This window comes from Aythya ferina, assembly GCF_964211825.1.
Source record: "Aythya ferina genome assembly, chromosome: 7".
In the NCBI taxonomy this organism is placed as follows: Eukaryota; Metazoa; Chordata; class Aves; order Anseriformes; family Anatidae; genus Aythya; species Aythya ferina.
The window spans coordinates 32,226,524-32,251,640 of record NC_140302.1 but is presented as its reverse complement, the minus strand read 5'-3'; the positions used below and the strand labels follow the sequence as shown (position 1 = coordinate 32,251,640).

The following is a 25,117-nucleotide window of genomic DNA, read 5'->3' as shown; positions in this document are numbered from 1 at the left end:
AATTGAGCATGGCAATTTTCATTTTTCATCTGTAACTTTCAAAGCTGACATTTACAAGGATGTCTGCAAGATAGCTACTTCTACTTGAAAGCCATGTGAAACAAACTGTCAAACTTTTTGACTATAAACTCATTCAAACAAAAAAAAAAAGAATATATATAAAAATATACATATGTATATAAATATAAGAAAATCCACTTCAACTCCCAAAAAATTCTTCTCATGCAGTAAACATGCAGAGAATGGCGATACTTTCTGCTTCAGAGGGCTCAGCCCTAAATTCCTGATGAAACAGAAGAAGAGCTTGAGCCGTTCCTCATCCCTCTTAGAAAGTTTCCCTCACCTCTGCTGATTTAGAAAGGTGAGTCACCAGCTACCTCCCTAGCAAAAGCTGAATTTCCTTGGTGATTTCTCTCGCCTGCAGAAGCTGTGCCTGTCCACATGCAGCTTATATAAGGCTGAGTGGCTACTGCCGAATTAGCTGTTATCTAACCCTCTTCTCCCTAATGCAGATAAATGATTAAGCGCTTCCATAATGAACTACCTATGTGGTCCACTGACATTTTCAGCACCATTTCCCCGTCTGATGCACACCACGCCTCAGCAATCAAGAGGAGGAAGCATTTTTATTCTGAGCATGGACAGGCTGAGCAGCAATACCTGCTGCTAAAACTTACTCATCTGAGGTCTGATGAATATGCCAATATGTTTGTCAGCTTTTAGCACCTTTTTTTTTTTTCTTTTTTTTTTCCTTCGAGCTTTCAGAGATAATTTAGCCAAGTTTTAGAGCATTTGCTAAACTAAGCACTTACTCCCATTTTAGGCCACCCTTCCACAAATCTTAAGAAGTTTAAGTTGTATTGCTGCCATTGCATCAGAAATCTACTTGGTTCTTAACTTTCAGTTTCAGAGAGCGTTAATAGTGATGTTAAAAGAAATCTCTGTTGACATACATGTTTTTACTTAGCCAGGCACAAAGCACAGCTCTGCAGACCTGACGTGCTGCCTTGGTTATTGATTTCTATCTGCAGCATTCCCTGGATTTCTCACTGGAACCCAAGCTTTCCAAAGGACACGCAACTGGACAGTGAAGAAAACACTGGTCTAGAGTGACTCCAAGCCTGCTAAAAAAACAGTGCAGATACAAAAACAAAATCCTGTCTTTGTATAAAAATGTATAAAATGGATAATTTCACACATCTACTCATTTTTGATAAGCATTTCCTTATATACTTAACCTTGCTCGTAGCTTTGAAAATGAAGCGTGTGCATGAAGGGATGCAGCAAACATATCAGCCTAATTCTGCTTTCTTCTTTTAGACCGGGAGCAACACTAGTGAGTTCAGTGGAGTTGTTTTTAAGGAAGAAAGAAGTAGGCCAAGTGCAGGTATGTTTTATTAAAGCCTCTCATGCAGGGAACAGTAATAACAGCAATATAAAACAATGTGAGGTTCATTTGAGTAAGAAATTTGGTTTAAATATATGGATGATTTTCAACCAAGGTTAATAGCCCACAGGTGAAAAACAGCCATAATTTTCAGGCTGAAAAGATAAGCATACTTCAAGAGCTTTTTAGAGAACAAAACTATATAATACCTTCATAAATATTTAAGAGAATACACATTATTACTGTACTCATCATATTCATCAGGTCTGATAGTAACACCAAATTACAAGAGGCTACAAGCAACAGACATAGGATATTGGGCAAGACGCCTTGTTTCAGAAACTGGACCACTGAGGTGAAACTGCTCTTCAGAAGAGAGGGAAATTAAATAAACTGACTTGCTTGGAGGATGATGTGTATACACCTGGATCATTAAAGTGGCACTCACGGGACTCTGTGCATGACAGGACAGATCTGCAGTGCATTGGTAAGCTTGCTTGTAGGAACAGCTACAAGAACACAGGAGGAAAAAAAAAAAAAAAAAAAAAAAAAAAACACCTTATTGGTGCTTGAAAAGACTCTCTGCCTTTAAAATGCAATCTCTACTTTGTCACCCCTGCTTCTTCTCCCAAAGTGTGAGATTATTGTATGAATCCAAGAGACAAGGCTTCAAAGATGAGAAATTAGTGAGCATATTGGCCATGCAGAAAAGTAACAAAAACAGGAAAGAATGCATAGGCAAATTGCTGTGGTGTTATTTTGAATGTTGCTGTCACAAGATTATTGATTTTCTGCCTTCAAAAAGTGTGTGTAATGATTCCATTTTCACATTTTCATGTTATTCTTGGTTCATTAAAATGAATACTTTCACATTATGGAGGTTGGATCATCACCTTTAGTGTATAATTTGAAAATAAAAATATCTCAGCCTTTACAGCTAATGCCTGCCCTTATTTTATACTAATGGTGCATAATGAATATGGCATATACCTAAATTTATTCTAAGTTATGTTATTACCATGAAGAACTTCAAGAATTCACTTATATTAAAAGTCATTTTAAATTTCTTTGGTTTGCAATGCCAAGCCCTCAAAAAAAAAAAAAAAAAAAAAAAAAAAAACAATATCTAATTTATCTGGGAAAAAAAAAAAAAGATGAATTCTTTATCATAGAAGTAATATGAAAAGACATTATGAAGGAAATACTATGTGGTTAGGTACCACAAACCTAGATTAGGCACATATGTTGTTTATGGTAGCAGTACATAAGTGTGCAAGACAGGAATAAAAACATTTATAAATAATAAAAAAATGTCTTTAAGTACAGTAGGAGCTGCATGTGATGAGCCATATAGATTAAAGGGTTGGCAAAATGCATTTTAAAAATGGCTGTTTTCAAAAAAATGAATGCGTATGCACTGGCCATGAATGTAAACTGAACAATTTGTTCTGAATATGATAAAGCTTTTAATCACTAGACTAGGATGTAATTCCAGAAGTCTCTTCTACAGAAGCAGTTAGCACACACACACACAAAAAAATTAAGCTGGATCCTGATGAGTTCCTGAAGAGACACTAGACTTTGACCCTGCAGTAGCATTGAGTCAATACGATAAGAATGGAGATCCCTTCCGGCTGAGGAGCTGCAATCCGAAATTTCTCCTCTTTGCTCTTGTTTATACTCTTTATTAGTTGACTTTGCTCATGTACTCTGGAAAGGCATGAAAATCAGTCAACGTTTTAATCTTATTATGAAAAAAAAAAAAAAAAAAAAGGAAACAGTGTTCAAACACTGAAAATCCTCACTGCCTAAGTATCTTCTGACCTTGAAAAGTTGTTACTATCCATTAAATGTATAAATTCATCAACAGCTTTTCAGCAGTAAATGAATATGAGATGAGGAAAACATGATTGTCATTAACCACAGAAAACATCCACTGAGGCAAACTATTCATAACAAAAAATGCAAACCAACTCCTACATGCTGGCACTTGGCACAGACTGATGAAGGAGAGCTGCTCTCTCAGCTGAACTTAGAGCCCTAACCGTTGTTTTTTTTCCCCCTCACAAAGTCAGGCCCTGCGTGCCACCATGCAGAATCCACAAAATGAAAACCAACACTTTCAAGACCACCAAAATGCTCTTTAGTCAGCCCAGCTTTCTTGCTCTTGGCTCCATTCCACTGATTCTTTCCCTAAGCCTTTTCATGTATATTCTCCATTTCCAGGTTAGTGTTGATTTCCAGGTGGGAGCTACTTTATCTACCTATACTCCATAGCATGACCATGCCTTGTCCCTGGAAGATTTTAGCATTTTATGATCCATTCACAATTCACTCTTTGTACAGTGCGCTTTTCCCCAATATTTCAATTTACAGGTAATATTCAGTGCCACAGACGTCCTATAAATACGATAGAGTACATAGATAGCTGTCATTGCATATTCCAAGCACAGCATCAGAACAAGTGCTAAAGACAGGCTGATAGCTAACAGGCTCTCTGAGCACGTTACACCTAGCGTGAAGTGTGACAAACACTACAAAATGGGAAGCGAACAGGACGTGCTTGCCAGCCTCTGATACTGTCAGTGTGATCCCAGATCATATTCACACAAGTCCATGTTCCACAATAAATTGCATTTCTTTTACTTTCAGGCTAACCACCACAGGGAATGGTTTAAATACAAAATATTCTCAGCCTCTCCAACAAATAGTGCTTTAACAAAAGAAATGCAGTGACCATTCTTGTTAATTATCCCTCATATAATTTTCTGTGAGTTCAAGGACCCAAAGGTGATTTACCGTTGAGATTGTTTTCTGCCAACACAGCTTTTGCTTCATTTTCTTTCAACACACATTTATATAGGCTAAATATTTGGAAGCTAGAGGTTACAAAATCCAGACGGGTCAGCTAATTTGAAACTAAGATGGGAAAAGAGAAGTGAAGGATATAATATATTCACCTCTTCTAACCCAGGTAAAATCTTGGCAAACCACCACCAGAATGAGCAATTGCAAAGTGTGGGTTCAACTGTGTGACTGAGGCAACTTCAATCCCTCCACCATCAAACTAACACTTCCCTCAAAGCTCACTGTTCTTTACAGCCACATCTCTGATGCCTTCCAAGACATATTCAGAGGACTCTGGAAAACACAGTTTCTAAAGATCCCGTTTTAGGTATTATGTAGCAAAACAGGATTAAAACTCCAGTTCAAAAGACTGCTTCTGCTCCGGTTTTCCCTGATCAGCATCCAGAGGTCTTTCAGTGAGTGAAAACTGGCTGAGTAATCATGATAGTAAGGTCATCAGAGATGGACAGAAGCATACTTTGTTGTAGGCGTGCTCCAGGTCAGCAGGCTGAGTACTTTGCACTGATGACATGGAGAGAAGTATTTGTATTTTCATTGGGTAGAATCCAGACATTTGCTGTCACTTTGCACAGTCCTGTTAGCCCTACCCCTTCCTCCTCACTGTAAAATTGCCCACGGGTAATCTTCTTGCTTATAAGACAACAGTTTAATTAATTCATGTACTGCTTGAGGGGTGGAGGTAGATCTTATATGTGATGAAAACAAAGCTTATTTTCAACTTCTTCCTGGTCATTTATTCATGAGTATAATAGCAAAACAGCAACATATTGTAGTTAGCAGCAAAGCATAATTCCTTCAGACAAGACTGATTAGAAGACAGGCCAACTGCAAGGCTCGGTAGCCTGCCTCCACCACAACGTATGGAGTGTCTAGGGGAAAGTAAATTAAAGCTTGACTGCTCTGCTTCCTGAGGCATTCCCTGCAGCTAAGAACAAAAAGGCAAATCTTCTATTACTTGACACTAGATAGAAGTTTGTTTTTTGTTTTTTTTTTTAAATATATATATATATATAATCTCATTCTTTTCCTTTTCCCTTTTAAGCAGTCCTTACTACCTTGTATATTAGATACCATGGACCACAATTCATACTTCCATCCTCCATCCTCCCTCTCTTGCACACCGCAGTGGCACTCCAGTGAGAATGCTGTATTGCCAACAAGGGAAGACAGAGAACAGAGATAAGAAAAACTCTGCTTTAAGATAAGGAAAAAAAAAAAAAAAGCTTTAGGCAGCAACACTGAGTTGTTATGTAGTACATGCCTGAAGGGGTGCCTGGAGTGAGACTTCAGCAAGCCAAGACTTGCAGGTTGTGTGCTCCAGCAATTATGAGCAGATTGAGTCACATCCTTCTTTGCCATGAAATGTTACCAAATCCCAATAGGAAAATTTACTCCTTCCAGTTCTTTGTTTGTTTTGTATTGGTCAGAGTCAAAACATTTCAGATTTTATTATTTCTGAAATTAAAATCATATTTCTAAGTTAAGACTTTTTAAAAATTCCTTTCATCCTGTTTGATGTCAGAATCACTTTTTGCAAACCTACACGAGCAGTGTTCCCAACTTCATATTACCAGCTCAGATACAGATACTTCACTATCTATTTTTCATTTAATTCTTGAGAGTGAAAACACTTTCTTCTATTACTGTGACTGCTTTATAATTGCTGTCAGTTGACTAAGTAACCTACAAGATTAAACCATGGGAGCAAGTGCCAATCCTCTGTTCACTGAAGGAGGTAGAAACAGGCATCAGTCTGTGAGGTGGGTTGAACTGGGCAGAGGAGCACACTGGCTGCTCCAACACATCCTCCATCATAAAATGGTGCCAGTGGGGCAGAGTCTGCAGCAGATCACAGTGAGAAGGCCATGGATCTTGGCACAGTTGGACGTGTAAATGGGATCACAGCCCCAAATGCAAAGAGAGCTCAGTGGGAATTGGATGCAGGAAAAGTGACCAGCCTCATGTTTTTCAAGGAGGGATGTAATAGAATAAGAAGTTCCTTTGAATAAGACACAACTTCCATCTGAGGACATTTTAGGGAAAACATGCTTTGAAAAATGTGAGGGCTTTGAGAAAATGTGTGGACAGAAATGGGAAGGGTAACTGAGAGAAGCTGTTGAGCCATGCAGATCTCTCAGTGCATTTTTTCAAGTTAAAATACAGTGGTATCTCCGAAGTGGAAGAAAGAAAAAGAATTGGTTGTTTCTTAACTATTCTGAGCAGTATGTATAGAACAATATACAGAACTGTGCTGAAACTATGGAACAGCTTAGGTTACTGCTGTATTGCTGCTCAGCATTGTGCTAAATTGTAAGCTGTCTCAGAGCAATTTAACCAGCAAAGAATACCTGAGTGCAAGTTGTTTCTTATTCACAGGACTTTTTCCACCCTTCATTTCTCCTGTCCTGTTTTTTTTTCCTCATCTCCTCTTACACCTTTACTGTTCTGGAGGTTGCAGAGGGAGCCAGGATGAGGCCTAAGAGCAGTTGCAGGATGCTCTGGGGCCCTGCTGGGCTGCTCATTTTAGAGTAGAAATTTGGAATACTGTGTAGGTCCCTTTCTACACAGCGATCTCCATCATCATAACAACTAAAATGATACAGTGATTTCTCTTAGGCAATGGATTTATTGCTATTATCTCTGAATATTTATTTCAGAAAAATCATGTGTTCCAGTCATACCCACGACTCAACATGTTTACTCCACAGTAAAACACCTATTTGCACATTCTGTAGGCGAGGTCCAGAACAAACATATTTAGAGAGATGAAAGAGCATCGATAGAACAATAAACTTGCAGCCACCTACAGAAAACATTATGTGCATCTAGTAATGAGACTGGAAGCACATAGGCACAAAATATCTCAAGGCTAAGGCAAAAAACTTTCAGAGCACTGGCTAGCCAGATAGTCAACTTGGAAAAAACATTGAGAAATACATGATCAACTCAAGAGATAACACACTCACTAAGCCCAGAGCTAAAGGGTTATGAAAATTCATAGGATGAATTTTACCTGACCACACTATAAGATGCTGTATTTGCAGAGTAGCTGTATCACACAGGGAAGAAATTTGCAGTAATAGAACCCTCACAGCTGTTTTAAAGGACCTTCAAAGTTAATTTAAAACACATAGCAAACCTGGCACATTTAAACACAGCATGGTTTCTTAAGTTTAGTTTGCTTTGTAAGATATCAGATATATATTATACATTCAGTGCAGCATAATACCGCGAAGGACATTTGAGGTAAACAAAAGATTAGCAATAGACTTTTTAACTAGGAAAAATAGATGCTACCAGAAACGTCCATAAAAACAAATAAGCAGCAGGTTTTAAAGTACAGAGCATGTGTACTAATGTGCATGCAGAAGGTACGACTATGAGGAAAACACCAAAGCGTGAGGAGTGAGACAAACAAGTGAGCAAGTACAGATGAAATTCCAGAAAGTTTTGAGGAATATGTTGAAGATTTGACTTTTTTCCTTTCTTCTTTTTTTTTTTTTTTTTCCCCAATGTAGGATATGGAAAAAAAAAAATAGAGCTTGAGCCAAAGAAAGTTTGAACTTATTTTGGAAATGTCATTTTCTTCACTGTGCCACTTTGAGTTCTTTGCTTAACTGGCATTTTGCACAGAAAATATGAGATATTGATATTTATTACCAGTTAATAGGAAAAAATCCTACTATACTTCATTTCCTCGTCATAAGAGATAGCATGTAAACAGCTTTTGCTATAACCAAGAAAGATGATTCAACAAATCCATGATTTAGGACTTTTCTTTCTGTAGATAATAAGTCAGTTCTAATAACAGACTATCAACCCATCATCAAGAACATATACTTGGATCAGAAAATGCTATTATTTTTAACATTTTTATTAGCATCATTTCATATATAAAAAAATATATTGCTATTTTCTAATAAATACATCTTATAGCAATCCCTAGTGAAAGCACAAGCTTAAATATCTACAGATCACAAAAATAAGGGCACTTGAAACAATCATCTACCTCCTTTCACAGACCAGAGCTGCCTTTCATCATTTTAATTCCTCAGAATTTCAAAGAACCTCAGTGAGAAAATGTCCTTCAAAAGCAGCTTTTGAACTCCCTCCTGATGCAGAAATCTGCTCCAGAAGGAGCCCTGATTGATGTCAAACACCACCTGGGTGCATAATATTGTCAGACCCAGGAGGCAAAGTAGGGTTCAAGTCAGCCAATTCATTTCTACTCTTTAACAGGAGAAATCAATGGTAGAACTGTGGCATAACAATCATAGCTACATTTTTTTCTTCAGATATCCCAGACAGACAGTGAATTTGGCCAGTGTGACTTCTTTGCCTCCAAACTCCATAACAACTCTCAATGATAAATCACAGCTAGCTCAACAGGAAGACTTCAAAGTTTTAACCTCATAACATAACATATACCCACGGTTCCCACACACACAAGCAAAGCTCCAACCATCCAACACATGGTCAGCATCACTTATGATCAGTTTCATTATATCTCATTTAATCTTGTGCAGGACATCCCAGTCACCTTCTTTTCTCATTGGCTGTGATGTGGAATCAAAGGTTGAGGGTTCATAAAATTTGGGGAAAATTTAGCTACACTAAAGCCGATAGGAATATCACATTGATTTCACTGGATTCACAGCACTCTGCTCTCACGCTCTCCAGAAGAATCACCAGAAATATCTGTCCCTTCTGTCGGAGCAGCTGGTATGAGCACAGTCTCAGAGGAATCTGTCCTTCTACTTGTTCTGTCTTTCCCTTATCTAATACCATGCAGATATTTGTGTAGCTGCAAACTCTGATATCTGTTTAGTTTGGAGCTGCAAACCGCTATAACATCAATCAGCAGACACATTCCTACTGATCTGTCCTAGAAGCCAAATATCTGCTTTCCAGCATCCAGAACCATCAGAGAAAGAACAACAAAGATAAGGCATGGAAATGATAGATAAAGTTTCCCAGAGCATTGCTGGAGTACCACCAAGCTATTCTGAGTAGCACCTACATGACTAAACAGGCAGAACAAACAGGAAAAGGGTTTCTGAGATACAAAAGCCTTTTCCCCAATAGAAATAAGGATAAATCTGATTAAAAAGTGACATAGGTGCCACTTGCTGACTTGTCCAAAGCAAGTCTGCTCTTGTCCTTGCTTTGATCTCTTCCTCCTAAGAAAGAACTGCATTATAAACTGCATTATAAAATAACTGAAATCACACAAGTGGCAGGAAAGCGTAAATTCCCTGTAACAATAAGAAATCTGATTATTCAGGGAGCAGTGTGCTACAGAACTCATTCTTCCTGGTACTTTTATTGGTCTGATGATCCTTAAAAAGAAACAAAACTAAACCATTTTTTTCCTGAGGAAATCAAGTAGCCACATTCAGTACAGGCATATGTTATATCAAAAACACATCTTTTTTGTATTTGGAAATGTAACAAGGCATAACTGAATTCTGCTGAAAACATTTTTTCCAATTTTAAATAGCAACAGGACTCAAACACAAAAAAAAAATCACTTATATACACTAACTTTTGTTTAAATGGTGCTGCTATCTCACTTGGTAACTACTGTCCAACACTTCACAATTGTTTTTAATTTAGAAAAAAATCCAAATCCCCTTTTAATCTTCCCATTGACCTCAGTATGACTGTTACTTTATCCTTTTTTGTTGTTAAAATCTTTTTAACAGATTCATCAGTAATCATCACATTGTGCTTATTGCTCTCTGCTTATAGAAGAGATCCATTATAGCCGAGGATAATACAACAGAAGGAAGTAACCACAACTGCAGACAGCATACAAGTCCATCTAATTTGCCTATTATCATTATTAGTCTATTTTTATTTGTTATCATTAGCCTATTACACATCAAAAATAAAAAAAAAAGAAACACCTTATGAAATTTTTCACATGGATTACCCTAATTTTGAAGGATATTATCTTTCTCATACTGCAGTAAATTAAAAGTAAAAATTAGGACCTTTTTTTAGGACAAACATTATAGCTTCTTGTGTACAGAACAAAGTATAAAGTCAGGACCTGATAACCAATATTCTGAAAAATAAAAATCTTTATTTTTAAAATGAGGAAAAATGCATATAAGCTGGAGTTTCCAAGGAACAAAATTGGTCCTTTGAAAACAAGGGACCAAACAATGAGAGGTGCCTGTGGCTCTTAAACTTAACATACAAAAAGATAGACTGTGAAAGACAAAGTCCCCAACGATACATTTTTACTCTTCTTTGCCCTGCAAAGTAAGAATGTGCTTAGAGACAATGACGGTAAGTAAACAGATTCATGGTAAGTAAACAGATAAATAAATTAGCGTGAAGGATTGAGCAGTCTTCTCGCAAACAGATAATTTAGAGAAGGTTTTCTCCTGTCTGAAGAGATGAAAATAACACACGTAATAGTCATATCAAAAAGGCCCCTGACCCTCACTTAGATGTCTATAGGGAATTGAAGTATGCAACATGTTAAAAACTCCTTTCATTTTTAACACCATCTGTTAATAATTCAGATTTATATTTTACACAACAAAGCTGGAAAGGCCAGATCACCAGGAGATAACCATCAATCTAAAACATTAATCCAATATACTATTTTTTATAAAACTTGTTTTTTCTTTATCAGCTTTTGAATTTTTGCTTTTTTTTTTTTTTTTTCCCCATTGAACCAAGAATTTCACACCGGGAGAAATTTTGTCTTAAGTACTTTGCTGAGTTCTAAGCAATCTGTGCAAGTCGGTTTTGTTTGGAAAATATTTTGTTAGAGCAAATGGTATTTATCTAATCCCTTTCTCTTTACTTAAAATCTATGAATACATATATTTATTTTGCTGAGCACAGAAGGCTCAAGCCAATTTTCTTGTTTGTAATTCCAACTACTTCTTCCAATTCCTGCTTCTTTTCCAACAATTCTCCAAAAGAAATTTTCATCTGCTGACTTTCTCCTAAGGCCATGATAAAAAATGATTTTATAATATTTCTTTGGTTGCTTTCCAATTGAATTTTTGCTTCAATGATCTCTTACCACTGGAACCTGGTACAGGTGGAAGGAGGGAAGAAGAGATTGCACCTGGTACAGGTGGAAGGAGGGAAAAAGAAGAAGTTCCAGCCCTAGAATGTACATGAAGACAAGTCCTTAGCCTTTTTCGTCTATCACTAAGCAATGACTTGTTTAATAGTTTGTAAGTTTAGTGTGACATATCTATCATGTTCATCATCTTTAATGAGCTTTATGGTTGTCTACAAATCAAAAATATACATGCTTGAGGCCATCTAAATACCTATTTAACAACAACAAAAAGCGGAGGGGTAGTTATAGCCCTTGGACATCTCTGGAAAACACAATAAGACTGATGTGCCTTGTGTCCAGATAACACCAGATTAGGACAAAAAGCAATAAGAAGTTAGCAGCATGTAATAAAAAAAAAAGTTAGCAGGAATAAGTTTCTGCAATATTCAGTGAGAAGAATTGGAAATTCATCAAAGTGATTATTATTTATATTGCAGTATTAAAAGTGCACTATCATTAAGGTCCTTCTAGGGAATTCAAATTTAATAAGAGCTTTAACCTTTGTTTTGTTTAAAAAAAATACCACTGAAATGGCAAAGACTCAAAACATAGAATATGAACTTTGTAATGTATTTGAAATTATTTTTTCATGGCGATTTGATGACAAATTTATCAACACATTATTCTATAATCTTTTGAATCTTTTTAAAATCTTTTTTTGGCATTTTTCATCTTGTTCATCCAAGATGATTTTGTACAAGTCTGCAGGAAATCAAAAACATTTTGAGGCATCAACAGTCCAAAGTATTGCTCTCTGGAGTTTTATTCCTGCAAGTGGTTATCCATCAGTATGTCCATCAGTGTTTCCTATGCATTTTTAGTATGGTTGGGAGTGTCTCATACCGAAGAAAACACAACATCATTTTAATTTTAGAGCTTAGTTTTGTTGAGACAAGATAATTTCACAAATTCATGCGATATTGTGACAGACAGGTCTGTTGATGAAATCACTACCTGAGAACACAAGAATCATATTAAATATGTATAGCAAAGAATATGTTTCTGAACATAGAGGGAAATTAAAGCCTTGATGATCCTATTATAAGGAATGCAGAGCAGAAAGGCTGGCAACACTTCTTTTCTATCCTTGTTTACATACTTATAAACATAAAAAGGCTCAGAAATTTGTTTAGATGAAAACATCATTCCTTAATATTAACTGTAATTAAATAGAGATTTTGATTGCTAATTGCAATTTGAGCTACCACAACGGACAGAAAATGTGATCTTTAGTTTCTGTGATATAACCAAATGGTACTTGGCAATGCCAATACCATAGTGACACATTTGGAAGTGATAGGGAAGTGATGGAAATGGTGGAAATTTGGAAGATATGAAGGGGACCAGTATCAGCACAAATGGGAGTGAGTGCTTTTTTTTTTTTTTTTCCTTCTCCCCACAACCCTGTTTTTAACGTCCTTCATGATTAACAAAAGGGCTTCTGCATTTGATGTCTTTCTGCAGACAAAAGAGACACAATCCTCTTTGGGAAAAAGAAAGAGAGAGACAGAAAATAGCAGCTTCTTTCTATTAAATATAGTCCTGAAACAGGAGCAGGTGCTAAGGAGGAGAACACAGTGACATTGTGACATTCAATAAAACGACATTGAACTGAGGATGCACAATGAGATACAGCCCACATATATTGGTCATTGCCACTTTCAGAAATGATGGCAGAAAAAGGTTTTTAAGATGTATTTTCATCTCTCACACTCAATAGAGAACAGTGGTCTTGACACCCGCATGACTGACACAGTGCTAGGTGATTATGTGAAGAGATGACAGTGAAATAACATTATCTGACATTGAGAAAATAGAATTATTTTTGAAAATGTCATGATTTGAAACAACCATACACTGATTCCTTTCACTGACATGAAATCATGCCTCCACATTTTGTAAATCAAATTAAAAGTGCTTCCATTGAGTTGGTTTGTAATCACTGGAAGCTACTATAAGCTTAGACCTTGGGGCAATGGAAATCATTTTTCAACAAAATATTTCTAAGACCTTCACATGCTTCCGAGCATGTTAGAGCTTCTGCAATCCCTCATCTGTCAGCAGAGTAAGTCGAAGGAAGAGCTGCAATATTACAGTCCTTTGCACCATCAGAGTGGTTTGTACATTATACCCTTGGCACCTCAGTTCACTATGTAGGTCAAGTAGGGTTCTTGCCCTTTCTTTGCCCTGCAACTGATTGCTGTTAAGAAGTCATCTAGCACCTTTATATTATCAGGTTATCAAGGCCTGAATGATGCAGCTGAATCAGGTCCCTGGAGCTTGAAAACAGAGCTGGGACTTACAGCATCTATGATGTTAAAGTAAATTCCCCAGCTTCAGTTAGGTTTTGATTCTAATGCAGTTGTTTCAAAATCTCTTTACAAAATTGAAGTCTTTGTTCTCTGTGGTGGGCATTTTAGAAGTAGACTCAATCATGCTTCAATATAAAGCTGTAGGTACTATTAGGGACATTTTGGGTGGCACAATGAGCTGTTCTTTCTGAGACATTTGCCCTGGCTGGCCCTGAGTGATCTGTAAACATCAGCATTCTATAGTTCTCCCCAAATGCATTTGCAAATGCACTTTTTCTTCATTGGGTTTTTATTTGCTAGTAACTCACAGTAATGGAACAGTGAGGTGACTTTTAGATGTATTAGAGATATTTGACCCAAACAGTAAAATCATTTTCATAAAACACAAACTAGATGTCCCTTCTTTCCCCTTAAAGGATGTTTGAGTATAACAGACGTCATACCCAGTCTAATGAAGTCAGAATAATTTTTATTCACTGACAACCTAGGGACAGTACCTATAATCACTGGCTAATCAAAGAAGACTTGACACCACCTCTTCTGCCAACATCACAAGCTTACAGTTTTAGCACAGTCCATAATTCGAAGCCTTTGCAGACCTACACTACCAGACAAAAGAAAGAAAGAAAACTTCTCTCAAGCATCAGGCAAGTAAGGCATCTTGATATCTCATTTTGTTTGAAAGCAATACAATATAGTTTATAACAGAGGCAAGTGCTTTATGTCAAGGGCAAATAGCCATAAGTAGCACTTGCTGTAGACTGATTTCCTTCCTCTTGACCCATGCTTGTATTTGTAAGGCAGATACTTAAGGGACTGCTTATGTTTGTAAGTTATAAAATGATGTCTGGTTTACAGCAAACATCCATTCTTCTTAAAAATACTCATCATTCTTCAGCAATATTCCTAATCATTAACTTCAGGTAAAGCTTTACAGTAATTTGCTTACTCTATAGAACAGTGTAGCGAAATTATTACTAAAAGGATGTCTTCCCATTAGTGATATATTTACTATTGCTACTATGTGCAATCAAGCTGTCATTTATGTAAACCTTCCCTTGCAGATCTAGTGTTTGGATTTAGCATCTCTCAAGCTGTTACTGCTGTCACTGTGAAAATAAGGAAATAAAAGCACTCTCTCTACTGGATATGGATATGGAGAACGATGTCACAAGTGTGGGAGGCTTGGGGAGATGAATAGTAAAACAGCTTCCAAAAGCCTGCCTGGATTTGGCAAAAGGACAATCCACATTTATACTCTCTGGGGAAAAAGAAGGAAATGCAGGATGCCTCAGAGGGATAGTGTACACTCAAGTTGTTCTTGTGCTGCCTAAATACTGAAGGCAAAGGCATCCACCCATCCCTTGTCTTCATCCATCTGCTTCTTGCCTCCCTGTTTAGCTAGAGAAGAGTTCAAAGAGGATGCATGCCTTACCACGCTGCCGCTAATGTTACAGGCTTTTGCCTTTACAGGCACATGGACCTCTCAGGCTTTCCAACCAACTTGTTCCTGTTTCAGGAACACCTCTTATTTCTGTAATCTCTTAAACACATTTTATTTATTTAAAAAGAAGTAAGGATGTCTTTTCACCCAGTCTATTTAAAACAAACAAATGCAAGTGTAGATTCAGAAATTACATCTAAAGCAGCAGCTCAAATGCGGTTGAAAAAAAAGTCCATGTTTTTGTCCCAAACAACCCTCTCAACATTGCTTCCAAATACATTACATTTTACAACCAACCAATATAACTTTATTTATATCCAATTAAGAATGATATTCAAATTTAAACATCTGCAAGCTGTTAAGCGTTCTCAGCAAAATTCTCAGTATGCTCAACTCCCACCAGCTACAGATGGAGAGGAGTGGGCTGAAGTACATTGCAAGAGTCATTCTTGAGTACATTTAAATTTAATTCCATTTTGATAGGTGTTGTGGTTTTGGTCCACAAGATCACACCTCATATTTAGAAGGCTGACTTGTAAGCAGCTAAAAGTTACACTTCGATCTCTCTTGAAGGTCTGTAGTCTCTCAAGTACTTTAATGACACGGCTAGTTAAGAAGATCCACAGCATAAAACCCATCATAAAAGCCATAAAACAAGAAGACCATAGTATAAACCCTATTATCTTCTCCCTATAGGTTTGAATTGAAAACAAAGTAGGAAACAAAAAGTAAATACTTTCAGATTCTGGAATGCTATCTTGTGAAAATGGGGTGGATTCTATCTGGATAACGATTTGTGGATAATTATGATTTTTACAGAATATAGGTTTATTCAAACTACAAATCACTGCTTGGGGTTTTTATCAGCTGAATAATTATATGGATTAATATTTGTTTGAGCTCAAATTGAATATTTAAAATATTTAAGATATTTAAAATCTCTTCTTTAGCATAGCCTTGAAGAACCTAGAGAGCCATATTCCAAAAGGAGTTCTATATTTTTCAGAGTAAGCTGCCAAATTAAAGGAATAACTTCTAATATAAACCTGGTAAACAAATATAAAAAATAATACTAACAATATGGGCCAATCTAAGACTACAGCCGTTAGAATATTAATGTCAGCAACTTCATTAGGAACACAGGTGTTTGCACTTAACTCAAGCTGTTTTAGACTGACAATTTTATGAGTAAGACATAAATCATAACCATCATAAATCATAACCATATATATTCATCCCTGTAGTATTTTAGAATTTACCAAGCATGGTATCATAGCAGAAACTTCTATATTCATTGTACAATATCTAGCACAACTGAGTCCTGATCCCTGAACAGGGATGAAGGCTGTACTCATTAAATAATGATAGAACATGAGAGTCTATCTCATAAGATTTGTAGACAACTCCATGAGTTATCCTCAAGTTAGAAGCTTTCTAGAGATCAAAGGAGCACCAGATATCAAAGCTTCTGATGTACAGAGATTTGAAACAATAATCTGCCTTCTGAACATCAACGGACACAGGAGTCAAACTGCATATTCCTAGTTCTTAAACCCTTTGGTCCAAATTTCCCTTCAGGAATTTTTAGCAGGATTTTTTTTGTTTCTTTTTGTAATTAGTTCTTACCATTATTTTTTCCCCAGATATTCAAAGTTGAATGTTGGATATTAAAAATAAATCTTTGCATTTGGCAAAATTACCTCACTAAAGTGGGAGCAGCATGATTTCAGAAAGGTATTAAAAAACTCATCAACTTTTTCCTTGGTACATTACTAATCCACAATTAACATCTAAATCCACATTAACATTAAATGTAAGACTTACGCATTATGTGTTTTGATTCTATTAGCACCTCAGAATCCAGAGTATCTTAAATAAATGTTCTTTAAATAAATAATGTGTATATATATATATATATATATATACACATATATATAATCGAGGAAAGAAAGTCTACTGAATATGAAACTCAAAACATGGATAAAACGTGCTTTACATTATGATAGGTCTGGCATAATATAGTCTGGTCAAAATTATCTCAGTTGAACATCTAAAGGCTTGAGAACATGGTTCAGTTCACTCAAAGAGCAGTAACAATGTAAGTTTGAGAGAGGGTACTGGAGAAGCCAGGGGGATCATTTTCTGTCACAATACTTTAACATCTTTTAGGTCTACTCACTATTCACTCAGCAGAATACCTTAAGGTATTTCATTATCTAAACTACAAATAAGAAATACACTAAGTAACAATAAATAAATAAATAAGAAAGAAAGAAAAAAAAAAAATCTCACTGGAGAACTCACCCTGAATGTTGAGTAACTGAGGGACATAACCCAACTTTTCTCCAGCTGTAGTTGGACCCTGGGGTCTATTCACAGAGCAGTGAGTCCAAAACATGAATTTATTCTGAAAACAAGTAGATGCAAACAGGTGGCACTGACCATTTTGAAGAGCCATGGTTCAAGGCAGCACTTGGCAAAGTATCTCAGCATATTTCCACCATTTTTATATTATTTTGGTTGGAATTACTGTAGAGCCTTCAAACTGAAACTGAGATAATGGCCGTGCTATTCTATTTATAACACACACAGAGCATGCCTTTGGTCCAAAGGGCTGAAACTCATATGTAGAAACAGCACAGAAAGAGGAAAAAATAACTTACTTTAATGATGCAGAACTGAAACACAGGGAGATTAAGTTTATTATATAGGGATAGCCCGAATTCCTTTATGTCTGAAACCTCCAATTTAGCTCATGTTCTTTAAAGAACAAGACCTGTAGGAGCTTCAGAAGGACCATACTGGTTTAGATTCCCTGCTAACAAGAGAATAATAAAGACCCAAAAAAAAGTGAGTATTCTGAAGTATTCATTTGTGGTTTGAAAGATTAATTAGGCTCTAAAAATCACAGAAGATTATAAGAGTATTTTTGGAACTCTAACTTATGGCATCACACAATTACTAAAAATTTCAGTTTTTGAAATAAAATTTCATTACTATGTGTAGGATGGGAAAATGGATAGGAAAATAAACTTACAGTTCTAACACATGGTTCATTAAATCTTAGGCTGAGCTCAAATTATTTTTCAAATAAAATGTCCATTACAACACTACTTGTTAATTTAGCCACTGAAGTGATGTATTAAGAGCTACAATAACAACTCTGGGCAGAATGACAGTAATTGCCTGTACTGCAATAAAAGCACAGAAATAATCCCAGCATAACACATTAAGGAAATCTTAGAAACAGTGAATCAAAATTACTCTGTAATTTTTTGCAGGCTTTACTTATTTAGTTGTTCTTTCTTTGAACTATTGATGATTTTCCTGCACAGGGAATCACACTGTAAAAAGCATGGTGATGGTTTGTTGACCATTCTCTGGAACTGCGTTCATGTTCTCTGTAACACATTAAACTTTTTACCTCCCCATACCTAAGACAAGCTTTTACTGGAAAAATAAGTAAGACTTCTGCTCTTTACCTCCTCAGTTGTTTAGGCACAGATGAAAGGGAATGTACCCAGCTCATTTCTTCGACTACACCAATGCCAAAAGAGTAATACACGGTCCACAAGCCAGGCCATAAAACATCATTGACTGCACTTCTGTGTGTACCTAAAATGCTGTTGTGCATTCACCTTTGTATCTCAGTAGAGAAAATTCCTTGGCAATATTCTTGGTTCACTTGTCTCAGGTCATATATGAGACATCCTTTCAATATAGCATCTGAGTTTGAAATTTTGGTGTTTTTTTGTTTGTTTTATTTTTTTCCCCAAGAGTTTGACCAATCAATAATTTGCCTCACTTAAGTAGTGTCCTTCTGTGCTCTCTGCCTGCTTAGTAGTGGGGGAGGAAAACGGGGTGTTCCTCTTTGTTCTAACATACTGAAATATTTAATTTGCTTAGAAGTCTTTGGGTTTGATGTTTGTTCTTTTTTACTGTTTTTTCTTAGGCATCCATCTTCTCTTGAAAATATGTTCAGTCACAAAAATTCAAAACAGCCATTTTCTGCTCAGTTTAAATAAAATCAGATGGTATTTAATCTAATTTATCTGCAAATCCACAAATGAACATTCATCTACATATCCTACCTAGCAGTCTAAATAAAAATTTGAGCTAGACTTTCATGTTCTCTCTCTTCAGGTGCTTCAACTAGTATTAGTCTAAGGAAATAGTTTAGATTTTTGGTTTAGACAGGAAGTTACTTGCCTCAGATTTAAGATTATTTTCCCTCATATCTACCATTTTGATTTAACTCTTGAAAGACCTTTGCTGCATTATATTCATTTTAAAATATTTTGCTCCCCTAGATCTTCACAAAATTATCACATTTGAGAGTACCCACATTACTACCCCAGAGATTTTCCCAGGTTACAGAATGTAGATACTTCACTTGGGGTCTAGGAGAAAGAAAAAGTGCATATTTGGGGAAACAGCGTTGAATATTGGACTTTCCAAAATTTCTGAAAGTAGCAGGCCTACCTGCCTGCTGGAAGGTCACGTCTTGCAGATGTGACAGCCATGAGCAGCCAGATGGATACATCTATAAAAGCTAATGGGTTGATGGCTTTATTGTAGTCATGGATATGTTGTTCTTTTGGATGAAATTACCTTCTTTTACAGATAAGTTTTTCACCTACAGGATAGCTTCATACTTTTGAAATGTCTCAGTTTTGCTTCCAAACACATATCTTGATTCTCGTTTTGAAGCCAACTCTGCTCCACGGGGCTACATTCAAGTTGTAATAGATCAGCACTTGATCTTCACATCCCAGTTTTTAGCTTCTAATGACTCACATGCTACATATCATTAAACTAAAGTTTTCTAGTAATGGAGATCTTTCTTAGTCTGTAAGATCCCAAAAGCATTTAGAAGGTTCAAAAGAAAAAGAAAAAAAAAAAAAAATAAGAACAACATTGAAAGTAAGAGCAATCAATTTTGAGCTCTGCACCAACATCAAATGATAAGGAAAAGAACCCCCAGGCTCATAGGACAATGTCCATCAATTGCTAGATACCCCATATACGTTTAATATATTTACTGCAGAGTTCCTTGTGATCAAGAAGCATTTTCAAAAGTTCAAGCCTGAAGTGTACTATATTGACTTGTGAAGCTGAAGGAAAGATAACTTTGAAGAGAAGGTTCAGCAAGAGCAGATCTCAGGCAGAAATCCCCAGGACCGAGGGAATGAAAGTTTAATTCTCTTTGGGTTCCAGGTCTCAAATTGTTGAGTCAGGTCTTAAACTCATAAATGAAGGCCCAGATTGCCATGTAAATACAGGAGCTTTTACTTATAGCATGTAGGTAGCTGACACAAACTTAAAAATATTTGAATGGTTTTTGTTTTGTTTTTGCTTTGTTTCATATTACACATTTATCAACAGCCCAATGATCTGAAAACCAAGTTAGGCAGGGAGTGGGAAGAAAAACAACCAACAAAATAAACTTTTAGATAAAGCAAAAATGCAGCACAATAATTAGGAAAGTATTTAATTTGCAGGAGATACTTTGACTTCAATAAAAAGAACAGTGACATCAGAAGTAGCAAGAACCTCATTAGTCAGGAGAAGCTTCGCCACAAAAAGACAAAGCCTTCACAAGACAGCAGGGCTTCATGATGAAATAAAGAGTGGTCACAGGTCTTTCATCAATCAGGCTTTTTGCTGTACCACATGGCCAAAAATTAGAAGCTTCTAAACTGTCTCCTTATTAAGAGAAGGGTTTGGAGGCATACAGTGATATGTCTGGATGAGAGAGACATGAAGAGACCTTTGGGCTCCCCCTCCACATAACTCCCTTCTACAAGAGCATTTCAGTATTCTTCAGCTGCTTTGTAGCAATAACCAATTTTTATACATTTGTATACAGACTCAGCCATGTAAAATCTACTTATGTTTGACTCATGAGTAGCAAGGGAAAATGAAGAGAGAATTGTTGTGGTTCCTTTATTTTAACCACTGAAAATGCTTAGGTTCTGGTAAGCAGTAAGATACAGAGAAAGATTTAAAGAAATTATAAAAAAAAATCTGTCTCAATTGATCAATTATTATTATGTTTTTAATCCATAGGGATGCAAAGAAAAGTACTAACTGCAGCTGCTGAAATTGCCTATGGTCTGTAACATGTTTATCACTATTAGGACAGACTGAGAACAAAGATACATACTCACATTTGCATGAAATATGGAGTTGAATGCTGAAACTGTCTGCATGAACAACACACAGACTCGCACATTCTTCTGCAAAACTAAAACCAGAGCAAGAAAAAGAAGAAATGCGGCATTGTCTTACTACTAACACTACCCACAGGGAAGAAAAAAAAAAAAAAAATTCTTTGCTATGGTTCTACATGAACGATAAAACCATATTTCCACACACCATAATTTGGAGCACACTCATTCTACAGTAATGGCAGGAGACGTTATTTGCTCTGTGATTCTTCCCTTGTGCCAAAGATGTGGGTTTGTCCCTCAGAATATTTCGCCCCATTTCTCATGCTGCAGTGACAAGCACTGGAAAACAGACATTTTAGAAAGCGAACTCCCTGAACTAGAATGCTAGCATTATTCCCAGAAGATCAGAGTTTCCCTAGATCCCATGTGTTCCCCTCTACAAATGTTTTCACTGAGCTGAGCACCTTCATTCTGCTTTCTGTCATCTACCCAAAGAGGTAGGGGGTCACTCTTCTTCCAAACCAATTATGACCTTCAAGACAACAATAACTGCTTCAAACAGTGGGGGCCAACTCAGGCCTGTCTGGGGCTAGAAACTCTCCCTCTCTCCATCTTTGACTACAGCACCTTGCAGTCTGAATACAAAAGCTAATAAACCAAAATCCAATTGTGTTCCAGAATAAAGTCATAATGAAGGCTTTTCTATCAGCCTGTAATGACAGAGAGAAACCAAAACAGGTACACCAATTATTGAATAGATTTTAAAAAATAAAAGCATACAAGAAAATAAGAAATTATACTCATAATTGACTCAAGGATTTCCAATAGCCTTTCCATTTCCTCCAATATAAAATAAATGTTCTAACTCACTCCTGTGACAAGAGTTGTAGCATACTTAAAATATAACACAATTACTCTAAAATTTTTATGTTTAAAATGGATGCTTCTGTTCAACTGAAAGTTCTCCTATATTTAAATCTAATATTATGCATGAGAAGTGCATTGGGAATATATTACAACAAATTCATGAGTCTCTATATTAGCTTATTTGTTTTCATGTCAACACCATGCGCAGCAGTGGAATTACAATTCTAAAATCACTCAGAATGAAAGAAATAACAGCTATTAATACTACTGCCCTCAAGGTATATGGAAATTCTTTTTATGATTCTTACATAATCAACTTAGTCTGATATGATGGAAATGTATAAATGCCAAATCCAATGTATAAACTAAATTGTACCCTCAAGTAGCTGAAAGTTACTATAGTCAGTAACTGAAAGACACGCTTAAGTTTTGGAACATGACCGAGCTGAGCCCACATGTTTCTGTTTTTAACTTTGAAGATACTTGATAGAATCATGTGTTAAGTTTCTGGTTAAATTCTGTTGTGAAAGAGTACTGATTTTTCTCTGAGATTTACCAGATGTTAAGGCAGCAAGGAGATAAACAAAGGCTGTCTCTATTTATCTCAAGCCAAGGCCACCCTCCAGTCCCCTTTTGTGTTGAGACGGTCAGCTTTCTTCACAACAGCAGTAGGCAACCACACGCTACATTATTCCCTAAACTTCATGGGCATATCATCCCTGCCAATCTCTGGTGAGCCTTCTTCCATTACAGGGGTCTACTAGTTAATTACACAAGCCAAGTCCCCAATACCTAACTTGCAATGCTATGCTTGACAGTCCTTCCAAATTAGACTGCAGATTTTAGATGCATAGCAATGTATTACAGAACACTACCAGAATGCCCACTACCTGTACAGAATACAAATCTGTAAAGAACAAGACAGTGCTTTTAATCTACGTGTCATGCTTAATCAAAAGTGACCATAAACACCAGTTTTTATTTGCCTACAGTACACCAACATCAGTAATTGCTGTGTCTGTATATATTTAAAAACAAACCTACAGTCCTCTCTAAAATTGTGTTTTGACATCTCACTTGTCTCAAATGGCTGTCAGTAGAGCTCTTAAAGGTCTGCAGTGCCTCACTGCAGACTTTGATACCTACTTGCCTAGATGTGAAGACGGCTATTCAATGAAACCAAGTTATTACATACATTGTCATTTTTGTGTTGCTGTTAGACAAAACTGTGGCACTTTCTAAAGAACTGGATGATCTCCCCTTTGACCTGTTGCAGTAATGAAATGCAGTGGAGTTTCTAAGTCTTTCCACGGTGATTATTCAAAGAGAAAAATCAAGGATTGTTTAGCATGTCAGATCTCCAAATTGCATATAACTTCAAAAAAACTTGACCAAAAAATAATCTTCTTTATATATTCTCTTAATTATTAGCCTTTGTCAGATGATAATTGTGGAGCACTCAGCAGAAATGGAAATTACCATCTCCTTCCCTAGTAAAATGTGTTTTTCTTGTTGTTGTTACATAGGTCAAGAAAACAAATTAAGCTGTATGGTACAAAAATATTTTGCTGGCACAAAGGAGTGTGGTGCTAACATCTCTGAAGGTCACATTTCCCTGCCACTTGCAGTCACATTGAAAAAGATATCCCAGATGACTTTCTCCTTTTAAAGACTTCACATATACAGTATAATATACAGTATTAAGTATGTAATATACAGTATAGTATAATACAACATTGATTTCTCTTAAACAGTTATTCATGCAGATAGGATTACGTATGGATAAGATATACAGAAAGGGGATTTAAGAAGGCTTAAATGAATTTGAAAAAGTGTTTCAGTTGAAAAGAAATCTTTCACCCTTTTCTCACGTTACCATCTCTACTCTCAAAATTTTGTCCTACTGTAAACATCTGCAACATTGCAATAGTTTTATGAACACTATCACGTTGCAGAAAAATCCTCGGAGTAAGGATCCTTGCATACGTATCAGTAGTTTTTATATTATGCTATATAGCTGTAGTAACATCTAGAAGCACCAATCATGGTCATAGTGCTCTTGCACGTAAAGTCCCTGGCACTCTTTGCCCAAGCTGTAAGAGTCACACCTGTGAAGAACTTAGAATGGCAATCAAAACAGAGAAGTTGCATGGGGGGGAAGTGTTAGAAATGTTATTATTGCCATTTAGACATGTGTAACAAAGACTAGGGGTAAGAAGACAATGAAACTAGGCACATTCAAGTAGGGTTAACACAACACGAGGCATTTTAGACCCAAGTTTGTCTTTAGGTGCCTCAGCTGAGGTCACTTCCAAACTTTTGGCTAAGTCAAAAAGAGGACCCAGCTTGTCCACATCCCAACTGTACCTTGACCCTCATTCCCCTTTGTGACCACTTGTTTTGTTTTATGTCTAATACTTACAATGCTTACACTCCCTTAGGCAGACTGTTTTTCATATCTTCTGATTTCTAAGGTTCGTTACTGCCTGTGGTGCAGTTCTCTTTCCATGTTATGCCACAGCACCCAGAAGGTACCATTAATACTACAACCAATATGACTACAAATTGCCTTCCAGTTCCAGGGGACCATACGAAGAGGCAGAACTAATGCATATGCTCATTTGAAAATATTTGCAAACATGGAAGCTTCCTTGGAAGGCTTTGTAGGACAACCTCAGTTAGCAATTGTCTTCTTCATAGATCTGTCAGTCATTTTAAGGAAAAAGTCAAATTTGCCAATTTTAGGCATATGCTAAAAGCATGCTTAAAAAGCAATTGTTAGTCTTCTGGCTTACACAGAAATAATACTAATGCGATTTCTTCCAAAATAGAAGTTCAGTAAATAGAGATATGCTACTGAATAACAAATCTGAGACTCAGCAGTAGTTCTGCCAAAGGAATAAAGGTAGAAAAACAAACAAACAAACAAAAAAAAAAAAAAACACACAACCAACCAAACAACCCTGGAGGACA

The 25,117-nt window shown here is 36.4% G+C and overlaps 1 long non-coding RNA gene across 2 annotated transcripts in view; it reads right to left on the bottom strand.

Moving 5' to 3' along the window:
• LOC311439932 overlaps positions 1-25,117 on the bottom strand; it is a 135,306-nt gene that overhangs the window by 44,392 nt on the left and 65,797 nt on the right. Inside the window, exons 2-4 of one of the 2 annotated variants that reach the window (XR_014695082.1) lie at positions 21,275-21,351; positions 17,409-17,511; positions 1,836-1,896 (exon numbers count right to left, since the gene is read on the bottom strand). This is a non-coding gene — a long non-coding RNA (uncharacterized lncRNA). The remainder of the gene's footprint in view (positions 1-1,835; positions 1,897-17,408; positions 17,512-21,274; positions 21,352-25,117) is intronic. The other variant, XR_014695081.1, reaches the window with a different exon arrangement.